This window comes from Stomoxys calcitrans, chromosome 2 (assembly GCF_963082655.1).
Source record: "Stomoxys calcitrans chromosome 2, idStoCalc2.1, whole genome shotgun sequence".
NCBI lineage: Eukaryota > Metazoa > Arthropoda > Insecta > Diptera > Muscidae > Stomoxys > Stomoxys calcitrans.
Genome location: NC_081553.1, coordinates 190,400,634 through 190,420,144, shown reverse-complemented (window position 1 = coordinate 190,420,144; position 19,511 = coordinate 190,400,634). Strand labels below are relative to the sequence as shown.

The following is a 19,511-nucleotide window of genomic DNA, read 5'->3' as shown; positions in this document are numbered from 1 at the left end:
GGAACGATGGAAGAAAGAAGATATGGAACGGAGGATGAAGAACTAATGAAGGAAAGATGGAAGGAATCGGGAAGGGAAGAACTGTTGAAAGATGGGACTTAGAATGGGAGAAAGGCAAGCAGGATTAAAACATGGTAAGAAAGATGAAAGCACGAAAGAATGATGGAAGAAAAGATGGATGGAAGCATAGGAGGAAGGCTGGAAGGAAGGAGGACAGAAGAAAGGAGGAAGAAACGACGGAAGGAAGGAGGGATGGAAAGGAGAATGGTTGTAAGGTGTGATGGATGGAACAAAGGATGTATTTAAGAAGCGATGGAAGGAAGAAAGGATGGAAGGGAGGATAGATGGAAAGAATGAAGAATGAAAATTAGGACGAAAGGGAGGGTGGAAGGAAACGTGGAGAGGACCATGGAAGGAAGGATGAAGAAAGGATGGAAGAAGGAATGGTAGGAAGGAAGGATAGAGGGTAGGATCGAAGGAAAGATAAAAGGATGGATAGATGAAAGATAGGTTTGAAAGGATAGATGGGAAGAAGATTTGGAAGGATGGATAGGAGAATGCATGGTAGGAGGATGGAATGTAGGATGGAAGTTAGGATGGAAGGTAGGATGGAACGAAAATGGAATGTAGGAAGGAATGTAATATGGAATGCAGGATGGAATGTAAGATGGAAGGTAGGATGGAGGGCAGGATGAAAGGTAGGATGGGAGGTAGGATGGAACGAAAGATGGAACGTAATACGGAAGATAGGTTGGAAGGTAGGATGGAAGGAAGGATTAAATGTAGGATGGAGGGTAGGATTGGAGTTAAAATGGATGATAGAATGGTATTTAGGATGGAAGGTAGGATGGAAGGTAGTATTGAAGGTAGTATGGAATGCAGAATAGATAGAGGAATGAGAGGAACAATGAAAGGGAGCTTTGAATCAAGGATGGATCCAACGAAGCAGGATAAAAAGGGGTGGAAGGAAGAAGGATTGAATGACAGGTGATATTAAAAGGTTGATCATATTGAAGGAAACATGGAAGGAAAACGAAAAGCTTGGATGAGAAAAAGCAATGTAAGGAAGAAAGCACGTAAGATAGGATGAAAGAAACGATGGGGAAAAAGATAGAAGGACGGATGATGAAATAAATGGTGCCAGGAAGGTGAGATGAAAGGCTGAGTGGAAGGATGAATGATGAAAACGGGAAGCATAGAAGAAATTGGAGAAGAACCGGCAGTTGGAAGTTAAAATGGAAATAAAGGTGATCGAAAGGTGGACGGGAGGGGGAAGGATAAAAAAGGAAGGCATGGAAGTAAAAAGAGAAGGAAAGATGAATGGAATAAAGAATGGACGGTAGGTGAATATATGGGAGGATGGATGAAAGGATTGATGGAAGGGTGGATGGAAGGATGGATGGAAGGATGGATGGAAGGATGGATGGAAGGATGGATGGAAGGATGGACGGAAGGATGGATGGAAGGATGGATGGAAGGATGGATGGAAGGATGGATGAAAGGATGGATGGAAGGATGGATGGAAAGATGGATGGAAGGATGGATGGAAGGATGGATGGAAGGATGGATGGAAGGATGGATGGAAGGATGGATGGAAGGATGGATGGAAGGATGGATGGAAGGATGGATGGAAAGATGGATGGAAGAATGGATGGAAGGATGGATGGAAGGATGGATGGAAGGATGGATGGAAGGATGGATGGAAGGATGGATGAAAGGATTGATGGAAGGGTGGATGGAAGGATGGATGGAAGGATGGATGGAAGGATGGATGGAAGGATGGATGGAAGGATGGACGGAAGGATGGATGGAAGGATGGATGGAAGGATGGATGGAAGGATGGATGAAAGGATGGATGGAAGGATGGATGGAAAGATGGATGGAAGGATGGATGGAAGGATGGATGGAAGGATGGATGGAAGGATGGATGGAAGGATGGATGGAAGGATGGATGGAAGGATGGATGGAAAGATGGATGGAAGAATGGATGGAAGGATGGATGGAAGGATGGATGGAAGGATGGATGGAAGGATGGATGGAAGGATGGATGGAAGGATGGATGGAAGGATGGATGGATGGAAGGATGGATGGAAGGATGGATGGATGGATGGATGGAAGGATGGATGGAAGGATGGATGGAAGGATGGATGGATGGAAAGATGGATGGAAGGATGGATGGAAGGATGGAAGGAAGGATGGATGGAAGGATGGATGGATGGAAGGATGGATGGAAGGATGGATGAAGGGATGGATGGAAGGATGGATGGAAGGATGGATGGAAGGATGGATGGAAGGATGGATGGAAGGATGGATGGAAGGATGGATGGAAGGATGGATGGAAGGATGGATGGAAGGATGGATGGATGGATGGATGGAAGGATGGATGGAAGGATGGATTGAAGGATGGATGGAAGGATGGATGGAAGGATGGATGGAAGGATGGATGGAAGGATGGATGGAAGGATGGATGGAAGGATGGATGGAAGGACGGATGGAAGGATGGATGGAAGGATGGATGGAAGGATGGATGGATGGAAGAATGGATAGAAGGGTGAATGGAATGATGGATGGAAGAATGGGTGGAAGGATGGATGGATGGATGGAAGAATGGGTGGAAGGATGGAAAGATGGATGGATGGAAGGATGAATGGAAGGATGAATGGAAGGATGGAGGGAAGGATTTAATAGTGGTAGAAAAGAAGGGAGAATGAATTGATGAAGGGACTAATGTCAAGTAGGAAAAAAGGTAGAGAGGATTAATGGTGGAAACGAAAGTTGTGTGGAGGGAAGGATGAAATGATGTATTGACGGAAGGATGGATAAAAGGAAGCAACCATGAAATGGATCATGGGAGGAAGGATGGAAGGAAGGTTTGCAAGGAAAGATATAAAGGGGGTTTCAAGGATGAATAGAAGAGGAACCATCCATGATGGATGAATGGAGGAAAGAATGGGAAAATGGAACGAAGGATGGAGGGTAGGCTGGGAGGAAGCTGGAAATGGAATGAACAGTGGAAGAATGGACGAATGATGGAGGGAAGGATGGAACGAAGGGTGGAATCAAGGATGGAAAAACATATGGCAAGAAGGATAGATCGAAAAAAGGAATGAATAATGAACGAAAGAAAGGAAGAACGAATGGATGACAGGGAGGATGGAAGAAAGAATGGATCGAAGAATGGGTGGACGTAAAAAATTGAGGATTGAAGAAATTAAGTATTGAAGCCGTGATTTTTCCGTGTAATTAGTATTTTACTAGTGAATATATTTTTCAGGGTTTATTCAGATGTAGAACTGGCTAAGTGCTTCGGTGAAAGGAAGTATAGATGAAAGGAAGGATGGAAGAGAGAAGAGAGAAAAAGTGAAGATTGAAGAAATTGAGTATATAAACCGTGGCTTTTTCGTGAATTTAGTTTTTCACGAGTGAATAGGGTTGAAATTTGCTTCAGTCCACCTGACAGGTTGTCGATTTATTTCCTATAGTTTGCCAATCTTTTCCTATGTTCATCTTAATTTAGTGTCTTTTAAAATTTTACATGTGTTATTACCTCTAATTATGTTTGTTTATATTTTGTCTTCAGATTGAAATCGTCTGGAGCTCTTTATAGGTTCAATCCTTGGAGAAGGTTATTTAAAATACGAGCCCAAGAATGTCTAACAATGCAGGTTTGACTGTTCAATTTGCAACCACTTCCATCCTTGTGTATGCATATAAGTCATCATGGCATTCAGAGACCTACTGTTATGCACTATAGGTGTATACGAGTACTTGGCGGTCGATGGCTTGGACGTTTTTCCAGTAACTTTATCGCAACTGGTAAATCTTTGAGTTGTTGCAGCAGCAGCATCAGTAGCAGAAACTCAAATAAACCGGTAATAGCAACAGTAGCAATGCTTATAACAGCAACATCGACTATAAAATGCAAACGAAAGCCCACAAATCCGACAATCCAGCCAACCAAAGAACAAACAAATGGAAATTGAATGGCAGCAGGACTACTTGCAATTACCAGCTAGCAGCCACCACCTTCCAACTACCAACTACCAGCTACCAGCTACCAAAGACCAACTGCCATACAAACATTGTGAAACGATACACATGGCAAACTTCATCTCCATGCAGAGCGCTGATTACTATAGACACCATTCGAGAACTAAGAGCCCCAGTCCTATACAGCCAATGCTAAAAACGAATAAAGTTTTGCAACAAACAAAAAGAAAATCGAGTAGCAAAAAAGTAAAAAAAAAAACAAAAAGACGAAAAAACCGCATTAATAGCGTCAAACCGCTAAAGTATAAAACTTTAATGGTTGCATCGCATAGATATGTACATATATCCGTTTATATTTTTATAAAAATATAAAGCCAACGAGGAGCGCACATATGCGATGGGGGTTCATTAGAGTTTTAGGAAGAATATGTAAAGAGAGCCTCCAATAATACCTCCAATGATATAAGGAAGGAGCGGTCCGGGAGAGAGCAATGGTTTTTATGTCATTAAAGACAAAGACATTATTCGGAAAATCTAATCGAAGAGTTTCGGGATTGAAGGGTCTCCATGGAGCAATCCTTCTCTGACCATCTCTACATTAGGTTTAGAATAGCACGGACAGAGTCGAACCCGATAAGCTTCCGCAATAAGTTTAAAATCAACTGGCCCAAATTCGGAAGACAGCTCAGAAGAAGACAAGATAATTTAGATTGTCCAAGCATTGAAGAGATTGACGACAATGTAAACAGGACTACGACTGCACTAGTGAAGTCTTTTGAAGTTAATTGTCCTCTTAGAGGAAGGACATTAGGCCAAGAAAAACCTTTGAAGAACGGGGAAATTCTCAATATTGAGGTTTGCAAAAACGATGGATGGATAGATAGAAGGATGAATGGAAGGATGAATAGAAGGATGGAGGGAAGGATTTAATAGTGGTAGAAAAGAAGGGAGAATAAAATGATGAAAGGATTGGTGTAAAGTAGGAAAGAAGGTAGAAAGGATTAATGGTAGAAACGAAAGTTGTGTGGAAGGAAAGATGGAATGAAATATTGAAGGATGAAAGGAAGTATCGAATGATGGATTGACGGAAGGATGGATAAAAGAGAGCATACATGGAAGCAAGCATGAAAGGGAGCATGGGAGGAAGGATGGAACGAAGGTTTGCAAAGAAAAAAGAGGTCCGTAGACTTTACAACAGAGCACGTCGTTGAAAACGGGGATTTACTGATCTCCTGGAAGCTTTTCCGCGACCAGGTCGATAGTGTTAATGACGACTCCAAGATGAAAAAGATTCTCTCAAAAACCCATGTCCAAGCTAAAACGTTAGTAGACGACATGACAGTGAGAGCAGAGATAACGGAGGACATGTTGAGGCTTTTGGTTAAAAAAAGCTTTTTCCACATGATACGACGGGACTCACGGAGACTCCAGAATCTGGGATTAATGTGATTGATCGAAGGCTTATCATACCATTTAAGTCACCCAGATCCGATGGAATACATCCGGCTTTACTACAGAAGAAGGCGGACAATCTGGTGCCCCATCTGGCCTGTATTTGTACAGCCTGTCTAGGACTTGCATATACTCCGAAAGCCTGACAAGAGGCAAGGGTGGTATTTGTACCCAAGCCCGGCAAGGCAAGTTATGCGACACTAAAGTCCTACAGGGCTATTAGCCTTAGTTCCTTTCTACTCAAAACCATGGAACGCATTGTGGATATCATGATAAAGAGTAGGATATCCAGCGAACAGCTTAAATACAAACAGCATGCCTTTGTTAAGGGAAGGTCGTTGGAGACTGCCTTGCACGAGGTTATGCATAAAATAGAAGAATCCTTCGATACCTTAACGTACCCATTGGCGGTTTGCATTGACATCGACGGGGCTTTTAACAATATGCGGACCGACACACTGATCCAATCCTTAGACCAGTAACGGGTGGATGGGTCCTTAGAGACTGCACAAACCATACGCTAAGGAACAAGTGGATCAATTGTGTGTCCCATGACGTAAATATAAGAGAGAAAGTTTTACAGGGCACGCCACAGGGGGGCATTATATCGCCACTCCTACCACAATAAATAACCTTTTATGGATGCTGACTGAGGAGGGATTTGAACCCGCTTGCTATGCTCTTAAATATAAGAGAGAAAGTTGCACAGGGCACGCCACAGGGGGGGCATTATATTGCCACTCCTACCACAATAAATAACCTTTTACGGAAGCTGATTGAGGAGGGATTTGAACCCGCTTGCTACGCAGACGATGTTATAAAATTTCTATGGAGTAAAGATCCGAACCAGCTATGAAGAAGGGCCGAAAGGGTCCCGCAGATGGCATACCAATGGGCTACATCTAGGGGCATGCATCAACGTTAACCCAGAAAAGAACGATGGGTTCTCATCTGACGAATATAGATTGACCGCAGGAGTATCACAAGGCTCTGTTCTTTCTCCCTCTTTTTCTTATTTTCATTGACGATCTGCTGGGTCTGACTTCGAATCCGATCTACTCGTTCGCAGGCGTACCACAAGGCTCTGTTCTTTCTTCCTCCCTTTTTCTTATTTTCATTGACGATCTACTGGGTCCGACTTCAAATCCAATCTACTCGTTCGAATATAGATTGACCGCAGGAGCAGAGCCTTGTGGTACAGGCTCTGTTCTTTCCCCCTCTCTTTTTATACCCACCACCGAAGGATGGCGGAATATTCATTTTGTCAATCCGTTTGAAAAACATCGAAATATCCATTTCCGACCTTATAAAGTATATATAATCTAGATCGTCGTAAAAATCTAAGACGATCTAGTCCGACCGTCTGTCTGTCGAAATCACGCTACAGTCTTTAAAAATAGAGATATTAAGCTGAAACTTTGCGCAGATTCTTTTTTTTTTTGTCGATAGGCAGATTAAGTTGGAAGATGAGCTACATCGGACTATATCTTGATATAGCCCCCATATAGACCGATCCCCCGATTTTAGATCTATGGCCGCTCAAAGCGACATTTATTATACGATTTTGCTGAAATTTGTGATAGTGGGTTGTGTTAGGACCTTCGGCACTCTTCTTTAAATTTAACCCAGATCGGTTCAGATTTGGATATAGCTCGAGATCTTTCTGCAATTGGGCCCAGATCGGTCTAGATTTGGACATAGCTGCCATAGAGACCGATCTCTCGATTTAAGGTTTTGTGGATCATAAAAGGCGCAATTATTGTCCGATGTAGCCGAAATTCAGGACAGAGATATCTTTCTGCAATTTGGCCTTCAATATCTTTCTGCAATTTGGCCGAGAGTGGCCGAGATTTGGATTTAGTTGCCATATAGACAGATCTCTCGACAGCCCCATTTTGCCAAAATTTGGGGCTGTGAGTTGTGTTAGGCCCTTCAACACCATTCTTCAATTTGACCTAAGTCGGTTCAGATTTGACAGATCTCTCGATTTAAGATTTAGGGTCCATCCAATTTTGACGAAATTTGCGTCAGAAAATTGTCTTGGCCCTTCGACATCCTTCTTCAATATGGCCCTGATAGGTCCAGATTGGAATATAGACCGATCTCCCGGTTTAAGGTTTTGGGACCATAAAAGGTGCATTTATTGCCTGATATCGCCGAAATTTGGGACAGTGAGTTGTGCTAGGCCCTTTGATACCCTTCTGCAATTTGACCTATATCGGTTCAGATTTGGATATAGCTGCCGTATAGACCGATCTCTCGATTTAAGGGCCCATAAAAGAGTTTCTTATAATCTGATATCGGCGAAATTTGGGAGAGTGAGTTGTATTGGGCCCTTCGAGATCCTTCTTCAATTTGGCCTAGATCGGTAAAGATTTGAATATAGCTGCCATATAGATCGATCTCTCGATTTATGGTCTTGGGCTCTATAAAAGGCCCATTTATTGTCCGATGTTGCTGAAATTTAGAACAATGGGTTGTGTTAGGCCCTTCGACATATTTCTTCAATTTGGCCCAGATCGGCCCAGATTAGAATATAGCTGTCTTATAGGCCGATCTCTCTACTCAAGATTTTGGGCCCATCAAAAGCTGATTTATTGTCCGATTTCGCCTAAATTTGGGACAGTGAGTTGTGTTAGGCCCTCCGATATCCGTCATATTATTCCGAAGGGTCATATTATTCCAATTTCGTTGAAATTTGACACAGTGCTAGTGTGAGGCTTTTCGACATCCGTGTCGTATAGGGTTCAGATCAATCTATATTTGGATATAGCTACCAAACAAACCAATGTTTTGTTCTAAAAAATTAAACAATGACTTGTACTTATTAGACAGATCACTCAATGTCCTTGCCGAATTTGTTCCAAATCGAACCATTTTTCGATATAGCTGCTATGGGGGCATACATTTCGAATTTTTCACCGGATTATGACCAAAGGTCAAAGGTGGTTTACACATACACCCGAGGTGGTGGGTATCCAAAGTTCGCTCCGGCCGAGCTAAAGGCTTTTTACTTGTTAGAGGTAATTTTCATACCCACCACCAAAGGATGGGGGTTTACTAATCTGGGCATTCCGTTTGTAACACCTCGAAATATTGATCTAGTACTTCATAAAGTATATATATTCTTGATTGTCTCGACAATCTGAGTCGAACCAGCTATGTCTGTCCGTCTGTCGAAATCACGATAGCGGTCAAATGGGCCATAGCGGTTCAGATTTGGATATAAGTTAGGTTCAGGTAAGGTTTAGTTAAGGTTTAGGTAAGGTTTAGGTAAGGTTTAGGTAAGGTTTAGGTTAGGTTTAGATTTAGGTTAGGTTTAGATTTAGGTTAGGTTTAGGTTAGGTTTAGGTTTAGGTTAAGGTTAGGTTTAGGTTCGGTTTAGGTTAGGTTTAGGTTAGGTTTAGGTTTAGGTTAGGGTTAGGTTAGGTTTAGGTTTAGGTTAGGTTAGGTTTAGGTTAGGTTTACGTTAGGTATAGGTTAGGTATAGGTTAGGTTTAGGTTAGGTTAGGTTTAGGTTAGGTTTTGGTTAGGTTTTGATTAGGTTTAGGTTAGGTTTAGTTTAGGTTTAGGTTTGTTTAGGTTTGGTTTATGTTAGGTTTACGTTAGGTTTAGATTAGGTTTAGGTTAGGTTTAAGTGGCAGTTTGCCATCACACTCACTTATACGTTTTCGTCCATTGTGGTACCACAGGAACAGAAGAAGGAAGATGCCTTCTAGTTCCTACCGTTCCTACCTATCGTTGAACCATCCAGTTCGCTTTAAAAAGCCCAATAACTTGCGAATGTTCACATCCGCTAAATCAGACAGGTTCTTAAAGAAACGAGAACCTAAAGTAGAACTCCTTCTCACTGCTAGTGCGGGACACACACACAGAAGGTGTTCTATAGTCTCTTCTTCTTCAATGTCCCCACAGCTTCTGCAAAAGTCGTTACTGTCAACCTTCAGTCTGTCAGCATGTTTTCCGATCAGGCAGTGACCTCTCATGACGGACACAATGACTGAGACGTCTGTTCTAGCCAATGGCAGCAAAGAATATAGCTCCCATATAAATCGATCTCCCGATTTGACTTCTTGAGCCGCTGAATACCTGAATTTTCATCCGATTTAGCTGAAACTTTAAATCTTGAGCCCCTGGAAGCCTAAATTTTCATTCGATTTGGCTGAAATTTTGCACATATTGTTAGGTTATAACTTTGAACAACTGTGTCAAGTACGGTCTTAATCAGTTAATAACCTGATGTACCTCCCATATTTTAGCAGAATCCATGGTGTTGGGTTCCCAAGATTCGACCCGACCCAACTTAGCAAGCTTTTGCTGTTAATATTTAGAGCGAACAAAAAGCCGATTACTGGCTTAGGTGTATGTCCATAGTATAATAGGGATGATTAATATCAGGACTCGCTTTTAAGCAACCTCACCTAATCTAACTTTCTTGTAGGCCCCACGTCCCTAAATGCTTTCTGAAGCCATGGTGTCGTTTTGTGTCAATCTATAAGACAGTCGAATGCATTTAAAAGACTCAACGAACTACTTTGACAGTGAAAGTCGAGACAACTTTTAAGCGGAAAAATATTTACATTTTTAACAGCATATAAGCATGTTCACAGAGTTCATACATATGTTGTTCTGTATTCTGCAGTAAACGTACTACTGACATACATATCTAAGGCCTTGGTATGCAAAGGAATGCAAGAAAATCTTTGCTGCCATCATCACTGGAGGGTGAGTCTTAGAAAATTGCATTAACTTAAGATAATATAAAACGAAATGGAACATTTTTTACAGTGTTTTGTGGAGAGAGATGTTTGTTGTTGATATCGGGGAAGAGGTACATCTTTTATAGATCTTGGCCTAAGATAAGTCTGGATATTGGGCTATATGGCCATGTGTGATCCTTTCTACAAACTTTTTGAAAGCGAAGTCAAGGTTTACGGAATAACTTCCAGTTTAAAATTTAGTTTCAGATGGATAAAAAACGCATTTTTCATGGAATCGGTCTATATGGCAGCTATATCCATATATGTTTAGATCTAAACCATACTTGTCGTGGATGTCAATAGCTCTAGCACAACTTAAGGACTGAAGATCCAATGAAAAATTTTACTTATCTGAATACAAAAGCCAAGCCATCTGAATGTGCGAAGTCTTTAATGTACCACAGTGCTATCGTTATTACATCAACATCTAAATATGAAAAACTTCACTCGCACACACACACACACACACACACGTAAAACTATAATAGTAACAGTATAAGAAAATGATTTTGCACAGCCATAACTGTGGCAGCAAAAAAATAAAAGAATGAAAGAAAGTCTAAAGATGGTTACGATAATGGTGCTAACAAACACATAAAAAAAATAAAGAACAGCAGCAAATGTGGCAGCAACAAAATCAGCTAGGAAACAAAACACACCCAACAACCGTATCAGCTTTGATGCAGACCAAGCATTTCTTATTCCAGTAACACCTGTGTACTATGGACAAAAGTTAAGGTCTCATCATAGTGTCTTGTGCATTGCTGCAAAAGGCGTGCAAATTGTTGTTGTTTTTGCTGTTATCCTTACTATCGTTAAAGTGAAACAATAAGCACCTTAACTCAATATAAACGTCTGCTGATAGACGAGTTACAGGGCAAAAATCTTCATACAAAATCAAGATAAATAGGGCGAATGATAAATTCACTACATGTGGTCACATATTTTATATAAAATTCAATTTGTGTTTGTTTGTGTGTTCCTCATAGACTCAGAAACGTCTGAACCAATTTTCTTGAAATTTTCACAGATGGTGCATAATGATCCCGTGGTGAAAATAGGGTGCTACATTTTTTGATATCTGAAGGGGGAGCGGGCCCTCCCCCTTACCCTTATTTTCAGAAACGCCAGATCTCGGAGATGGTTGCTGCGATTTAAGCGAAATTTTGTGTGCTCTCATATAGTACCCTAAAAATAAAAATTTGGTATCCAAATTTCGGATGGGGTACCTAGGGGGGCTGCCCCACCCTAAAACCTACCAAACATATATTTTGACCAATCACGACAATATGGGACTCAAATGAAAGGTATTTGAGAGTAGAAAACGTATCTGATATTCAATTGTCGGATCAAGTGCTAGGGGGACCAGCCCAAGCCCCAAAACACCCCTAAATCGGACATATTTTCCAACTATGGCAATATGGGACTCAAATGAAAGGTATTTGCGAGTAGAATACGAATCTGATATCCAAATGTGGTAACACGTTTCTGTGGGTCCACCCCTTCCTCAAAAACACCCCCAAACAGGACTTATTTACTGACCACGGAAATATGGGGCTTAAATAAAAGGCATTTTAGTGTAGAATTCGAATCTGATATCCAAATATGGGACCAAGTGTTTGGGGGGGCCGCCACTTCCCAAAACCATCCCCAAAGAGGACAAATTTACGACCATAGCAATATGGGGCTTAACTGAAAGGTCTTTGGGAGTTAAGCACGAATCTGATATCACCATTCGGGAAAAGCGTCTATGGGGCCACCCCACTCCCACAACACAACCCAAATAGAAAGTTTTTGCTGACTATTGCAATATGAGGCTTAAATAAGAGGGTTATTAGAGTAGAACACGAATCCGATATATATTTTCAAGGCCAACTCACTGAGTGGCCGCCCATCCCCCGAAACACCTCCCAAGCCGGTCACTAAATATTTATAGTTTTTAGGGCCACTACCCCATACCGGACATATTTGCTGACTTTTGAAATAAGGAGTTTAAATGAGATTAGAAAACGAATTTGATATCCAATTTTGAGGCCCATGGCAATATGGGGTTCAAATCACTGATCCCTGGATATATGAGAATAGGGCACGTTGTAAATATATTTTCAGGGCTTAGTGTTTGGGGGACCACCCCACTCCCCAAAACACCCCTAAATCGGGTATATTTACCGACCATGATAATGTGGGGCTTATATGAAAGGTATTGGGGGTAGAGCAAGAATTGATACCCACTTTCGGGACCAAGTTTCTCTCAAAATACCCGACAAACAACAATTTTTTACTGGCCATCGCAATATGGAGCTCAAATAGAGGTATTTGGTGTACCCCAAAATAACCCCATGCCAATATGTGGCTCAAATGGAAGGTATTTGAGATTACAAAACGAATTTGATAACCAATGGTAAATATCATATGGGATTCAGATAAAGGCAGTTATATTGTTAAACTGTTAGTCAAGCGATATACTATTTTCGTAGCAAGGTATTTCACAAAAACTATGTCCAAACTTAGTCCGATCTTGACTATACTTAGTACAAATATCGAGGGGCCTCACACAACTCATTGCGCTAAATATCAGTAAAATCGGATAATAAATGCGCTTTTTATGGACCAAGGACGTTAAATCAGTAGATCGGCATATATTCAAGTATACCCAAATATAGACCGATCTGAGCCATACTTAATATGTTTGTCGATGAGCCAAACACAATTTATTGTGCCATATTTCAGCAAATTTCAGGCAATAAACGCTGATTTCATGGAACCAAGAACTTAAATCGGGAGAACGGTATATTTGGCTTACTATAGACCGAACTGGGTCATATTGAACACGAATATTGAAGAGCCCAACACAGCTCATTGTGCCGAATTTCATCGAAATCGGATAATAAATCTGGCTTTAGTGGACCTTATATCGGCAAATCGGTCTATCTGAGAACTATATCACGATATAATCCTTTGAACTTAACTAGCCTATGAACAAAAACAGAATGTTTGCAAAGTTTTAGCTCAATATCGAACGGGAGACAGACGGACGGACATACAGTCTGACATGACTACGTTAGGTTTAATTGGTAGTCTGCCATGAGACTCACTTAAACGTTTTCGTCCATTGCGACAACTCGGGAACAGTGTTCCTACCGTTGAACCAGCCAGATCGCTTTAAAAAGTCCAACAACTTACGAATGTTCCTATCAGCTAAATCAAAAAGGTTCTCAAAGAAATGAGAACTTAAAGGGGAACTCCTTTTGACTGCCAGTGCGGGACACACACACACATCAGGTGTTCTATAGTCTCTTCTTCCTCGATGTCCTGGCAGCTTCTGCAGAAATCTTTACTTGCAACCTTCAGCATGTTTTCCGATCACACAGCCACGTGTCATGACGGACACAATGATTGAGATGCGTGCTCTAGCCGGTTACAGCAAAACGGTAGACCTCTTCGCGTTTAGATACGGCCACATAATTTTGGAGTGTTTACAGACCTTCAGGCCTGATCCTGGCGACATAGCTTACATGCCGCTAGAGGCATACCCACAGATTCCAGTTTCCCTGGGATATCTCCATAACCCGGCAACCAGAACAGGTGAGTTTGTAACCGTGAAAGTCGAGGGCGGTTTTTGAATTCAGAAATACGTTCTCCGGGGATTTATGGCTTCCTGTCTGAGAAGATATTTATGCCAATCGTCCTTATGACATTATTTCTAAGCCATTTCACCACTTCTTTAATTACAAGGATCTATGCTTTTTACACACTACAGAGGTGGGCAATCTTCTCGATATGATTAGTCCTACTTCTTTAAGGGTCATCCCAAAGCCCACTTTGTCGTCTAGTTTGGAACCATCGGTACAAAAGTCTGTGTAACTTCTATTACCATGGATATTGTAGTTCCAATCGATTCTATCAGCAATAGTGGTTAAGGAATAGGGACAATCTTCTCACATGTCAATGAGTGCTGTCCGATTCAAGTTTAAGCCTTATGAAAAGTTGCCTCTTGTTTAAAGCCAAGTCCGAACGGCGTGCCGTAGTGTGACAACTCTTTTTCAAATGGCATAGTTCCTCGCAAATGTCGCCAGGGGTTCTGTGCCGTAGACGGACATGCGAACCTTTTCGCTACGGTTGCCTTAATCCGCAATAGTGACAAAGTAATTTTTATCAAAGAGCACTCTCAGGAAATGTTTGGGCTATACTGCCTGGAACATGGGACATTGCTTCATGGATAACACAGTGTCCGTAGCTGCGTCATTACCAAAGAGAAAGCTCCCTCAGCCCTACAGCAGTGATCGCAGCAACTTGTCTAGCCATTATGTGAACTTCTGTACCAAGTACATATAGCGATTTTCTCCCCATTATCTTCAAATTTGGCAAAGATATGTTTTGGGTCTGGATGCAAAGTTTATTGAAATTAATTTTGTCATTCTGTATATAGAATATAAAAATTTAATGTTAGCTTGATGATTTAAATTAAATTTTTAGATGTCAATCATCATTAATTTCTAAGACGATTTACGCTGTCTGTGTGCTTGGCCATTCGTCCGTCCGTCCTTCCGACAATTGAAATCACGAATTTTGTACAGATCCATAATTTTCCGTACACGGGTTCAGTTCTTGGATGTATGTCTAGATTTGGCTTAAATTTGGACAGTGAGTTACTGTAGACCCCTAACTGAATATGGCACAGAACATTGCTGAACCGAGTAATGAAAAATGTCCGAGTCGAACCGATCACTGCATCACATCCAAAGTAGAGACGCATGTTTTACCCATAGAAGCCATATAAATTTCATTCTAGAATCTAACTTCATCTAACTTTTCTAACTTCATCTTCATCTAACGGTCGCCACAATATTTCGTAGTTGGTCTATTGGGATTGAAGGGAAAAATGTTGGGATGTAGGCGTTTTCTTAATTGAAAAATTCTCATTTATAGCGTGGGACAGTCTAATATACATACTTTAAAGGGTAGCAGATCAATTTATCGAGGTGTAACAACCGGAGTGACTAGATTAGTAGATGAGATGATTCAATGTAGATGAGAAAAACGACTCAACGACTTCCATGCACAAACAACTGCAATAGCTACATGGATATTAGTTGAGCTGCAACACAAAGTGCCATAATTTAGAAATAAACGAAAAATGTGTGTATATGAGTTAAAGGATGTTAGTATTTGTCCGTGTGTGTGTTTGCATGTGAACCTATTAAATGTATATAAACAACATCTGTGCACATATTGGTGAAGCTTCTATGTTTACTGGATCTCTTCCAGTGACCTGAGAATATTGCAAAAGCTGACTCTAGGGAGAAGAATTTTCAATAAACGTAGTCTTAGTAGGTATTAAGGTTAGAACAAATGGAATTACCTAGTTTTGCAAGAGAAAACAATTTGCGCTAACATCCTGCAACAGGAGATAGGAAAGATGTTATGAAACGAAAAATCACAGATGAGGAACATAGGATAATTTCGTAGGTAAACAGTAACAAGGCTATGGTCATTAAAAAAAATGTTGAGGAGAAAGGTTGTTTTTCATATAGAATTTTAAGGGTCACTGGTGCTGTAGTGATCATGGGAAGAGGTGATGCTCAGCGGCACATCCTTATTAATGAGTTTAATTGTGAATGGTACAGCAATCATTGATACAACCTCCCTGTGTTTGCTTAATACAAACAAATTTCAGCGAAATCGGGTAAAAAATAAAGCTTTTATGGGTTTCAGTCCCCTCATGGCAGCCGGTTGTACGCACCGGATTGACCCGATGGAGTTCTTCATCGGCAAGGGCTGTCGTCTCAGTGTTTAACACTCTGCTACAACAGCAACAACAACAGCAACAACAACAACAGCAACAACAACAGCAACAACAACAACAGCAACAACAACAGCAACAACAACAGCAACAACAACAACAACAACAGTCCCCTTATCGGCAGATCGGTCTATATGGCAGCTATATCTAAATATGGTCCGATCAGAACCATATTTAGGTCGGGTGTTGGGAGGTCCTAACCCACTCACTGTTCCAAATTTCAGCGAAATCGGGTAATAAATAAAGCTTTTGTTGGCTTCAGACCCCTTATAGGCAGATCGGTCTATATGGTAGCTATATCTAAATATAGTCCGATCTGAACCATATTTAGGTCGGATGTCAGGAGGCTAAAAATAACTCACTGTTTCAAATTTAAGCGAAATCGTTTAAAAAATAAAGCTTTTGTGGTCTTCAGACCCTTTATCGGGAGATCGGTCTATATGACAGCTATATCCAAATATAGTCCGATCTGAACCATATTTAGGTCGGATGTCAGGAGGCTAAAAATAACTCACTGTTTCAAATTTAAGCGAAATCGTTTAAAAAATAAAGCTTTTATGGTCTTCAGACCCTTTATCGGGAGATCGGTCTATATGACAGCTATATCCAAATATAGTCCGATCTGAACCATATTTAGGTCAGATATCGGGAGGCTCAAAATTACCTACTGTTTTTTATACCCTCCACCATAAGATGGGGGGTATACTAATTTCGTCATTCTGATTGTAACTACTCGAAATATTCGTCTGAGACCCCATAAAGTATATATATTCTTGATCGTCGTGAAATTTTATGTTGATCTAGCCATGTCCGTCCGTCCGTCCGTCCGTCCGTCCGTCCGTCCGTCCGTCCGTCCGTCCGTCCGTCCGTCCGTCCGTCCGTCCGTCCGTCCGTCCGTCCGTCCGTCCGTCCGTCCGTCCGTCCGTCCGTCCGTCCGTCCGTCCGTCCGTCCGTCCGTCCGTCCGTCCGTCCGTCTGTCTGTCGAAAGCACGCTAACTTCCGAAGGAGTAAAGCTAGCCGCTTGAAATTTTGCACAAATACTTCTTATTAGTGTAGGTCGGTTGGTATTGTAAATGGGCCATATCGGTCCCTGTTTTGATATAGCTGCCATATAAACCGATCTGGGGTCTTGACTTCTTGAGCCTCTAGAGTGCGCAATTCTTATCCGATTGGAATGAAATTTTGCACGACATGTTTTGTTATTATATCCAACAACTGTGCCAAGTATGGTTCAAATCGGTTCATAACCTGATATAGCTGCCATATAAACCGATCTTGGGTCTTGACTTCTTGAGCCTCTAGAGTGCGCAATTCTTATCCGATTGGAATGAAATTTTGCACGACGGGTTTTGTTATTACTTCCAACAACTGTGCCAAGTATGGTTCAAATCGGTTCATAACCTTATATAGCTGCCATATAAAAAGATCTTGGGTCTTGACTTCTTGAGCCTTTAGAGTGCGCAATTCTTATCCGATTGGGATGAAATTTTGCACGACGTGTTTTGTTATGATATCCAACAACTGTGCCAAGTATGGTTCAAATCGGTTCATAACCTGATATAGCTGCCATATAAACCGATCTTGGGTCTTGACTTCTTGAGCCTCTAGAGTGCGCAATTCTTATCCGATTGGAATGAAATTTTGCACGACGCGTTTTGTTATTATATTCAACAACTGTGCCAAGTATGGTTCAAATCGGTTCATAACCTGATATAGCTGCCATATAAACCGATCTTGGGTCTTTACTTCTTGAGCCTCTAGAGTGCGCAATTCTTATCCGATTGGAATGAAATTTCGCACGACGTGTTTTGTTATTATATCCAAAAACTGTGCCAAGTATGGTTCAAATCGGTTCATAACCTGATATAGCTGCCATATAAACCGATCTTGTGTCTTGACTTCTTGAGCCTCTAGAGGTCGCAATTATTATCCGATTTGCCTGAAATTTTGTACGATGGATCCTCTCATGACCATCAACAAACGTGTTTATTATGGTCTGAATCGGTCTATCGCCCGATACAGATCCCATATAAATCGTTCTCTCTATTTTACTTCGTGAGCCCCAATGGGCGCAATTCTTATACGAATTGGCTGAAATTTTACACAGGCTTCCAACATATAATTTAATTGTGGTCCGAACCGGACCATATCTTGATATCGTTTTAATAGCAGAGCAACTCTTTTCTTATATCCTTTTTTGCCTAAGAAGAGATGCCGGGAAAAGAACTCGACAAATGCGATCCATGGTGGAGGGTATATAAGATTCGGCCCGGCCGAACTTAGCACGCTTTTACTTGTTTTTTTTTTAATTTCAGCGAAATCGGGTAATAAATAAAGCTCTTATAGGCTTCAGACCCTTTATCGGGAGATCGGTCTATATGGCAGCTATATCTAAATATGGTCCGATCTGAATCATATTTGAGTCAGTTGCCGGGAAGCCTCAAACTACCCACTTTTTCAAATTTCAGCAAAATCGGACGAAAAAAAAATGTAAATGGTCATTAGACCCTTCATCGGAAAATCGGTCTATATAGCAGCTATATCCAAATATGATCCGATTCGGCCAGGTCAAGAATTTAACCAGCCTGCATCAAAAAGACGTATCTGTGCCAAATTTCAGTTCAATATCTCAATTTTCGAAGGCTGTAGAGTGATTACAACAGACGGACGGACAGACGGATAGACGGGCAGAAGGATAGACGGGCAGAAGGATAGACGGACAGACAGACAGACAGACAGCCACACGGACATCGTTAAATCGTCTTAGAATTTTATGACGATACGAAATATACACACACTTTGTTGGGTCGAAAATTGATATTTCGATGTGTTGCAAACGGAATGACTAAATGTATATACCCCCTATCCTACGGTGGTGGGTGTAAAACTACTATTACTTCTATTCCTACCACCGAAGGATGGGGGTATATTCATTTTGTCATTCCGCTTGCAACACATCGAAATATCCATTTCCGACCCTATAAAGTTTACATACTCTTGATCGCCGTACAAGTCTAAGACAATCTAGCCATGTCCGCCCGTCTATCCGCGTGTCCATCACGCTGTCTGTTGAAATCACACTACAGTCTTGAAAAATTGGGATATTGGTCTGAAACTTGCACAGATTCATTTTTGTCCATAGGTAGGTTAAATTCGAAGATGGGCTTTATCGGACTTTATCTTAATATACCTCCCATATAGACCGATCGGCCGATTAAAGGTCTTAGGTCCATTATAGCCACATTAATTATCCAACTTCGCTGAAATTCGGGACCGTGAGTTGTGTTAGGCCTCTCGACATCCTTATTCAATACGGCCCGGATCGATCAAGATTTGGATAAAGCTGCCATCTCTCTCTCTCACCACTTCGATTAACTTAAATCCATAGCCAATGTCTTGCCTCGTTTCAAAGCAGCAAAATATAGGGCGTCAACGCACTGTGGTCGGAGTTGTTTGGAAAGAGCGGCCAAAAATACATTAAAGGCACATTTATTACCCGTTTTCGC

General features: G+C 41.3%; 1 protein-coding gene across 2 annotated transcripts in view; it reads left to right on the top strand.

The window, feature by feature from the left end:
• LOC106091536 (E3 ubiquitin-protein ligase RNF113A) overlaps positions 1-19,511 on the top strand; it is a 274,959-nt gene that overhangs the window by 209,277 nt on the left and 46,171 nt on the right. The window contains exon 6 of one of the 2 annotated variants that reach the window (XM_059362812.1): positions 3,581-3,647. The exons of the other annotated variant lie outside the window; for it this stretch is intronic. The gene's annotated coding sequence lies outside the window, so the exon portion shown is untranslated. Of the gene's footprint in view, positions 1-3,580; positions 3,648-19,511 lie in introns of those variants that run through there. 2 annotated transcript variants of the gene reach the window in all.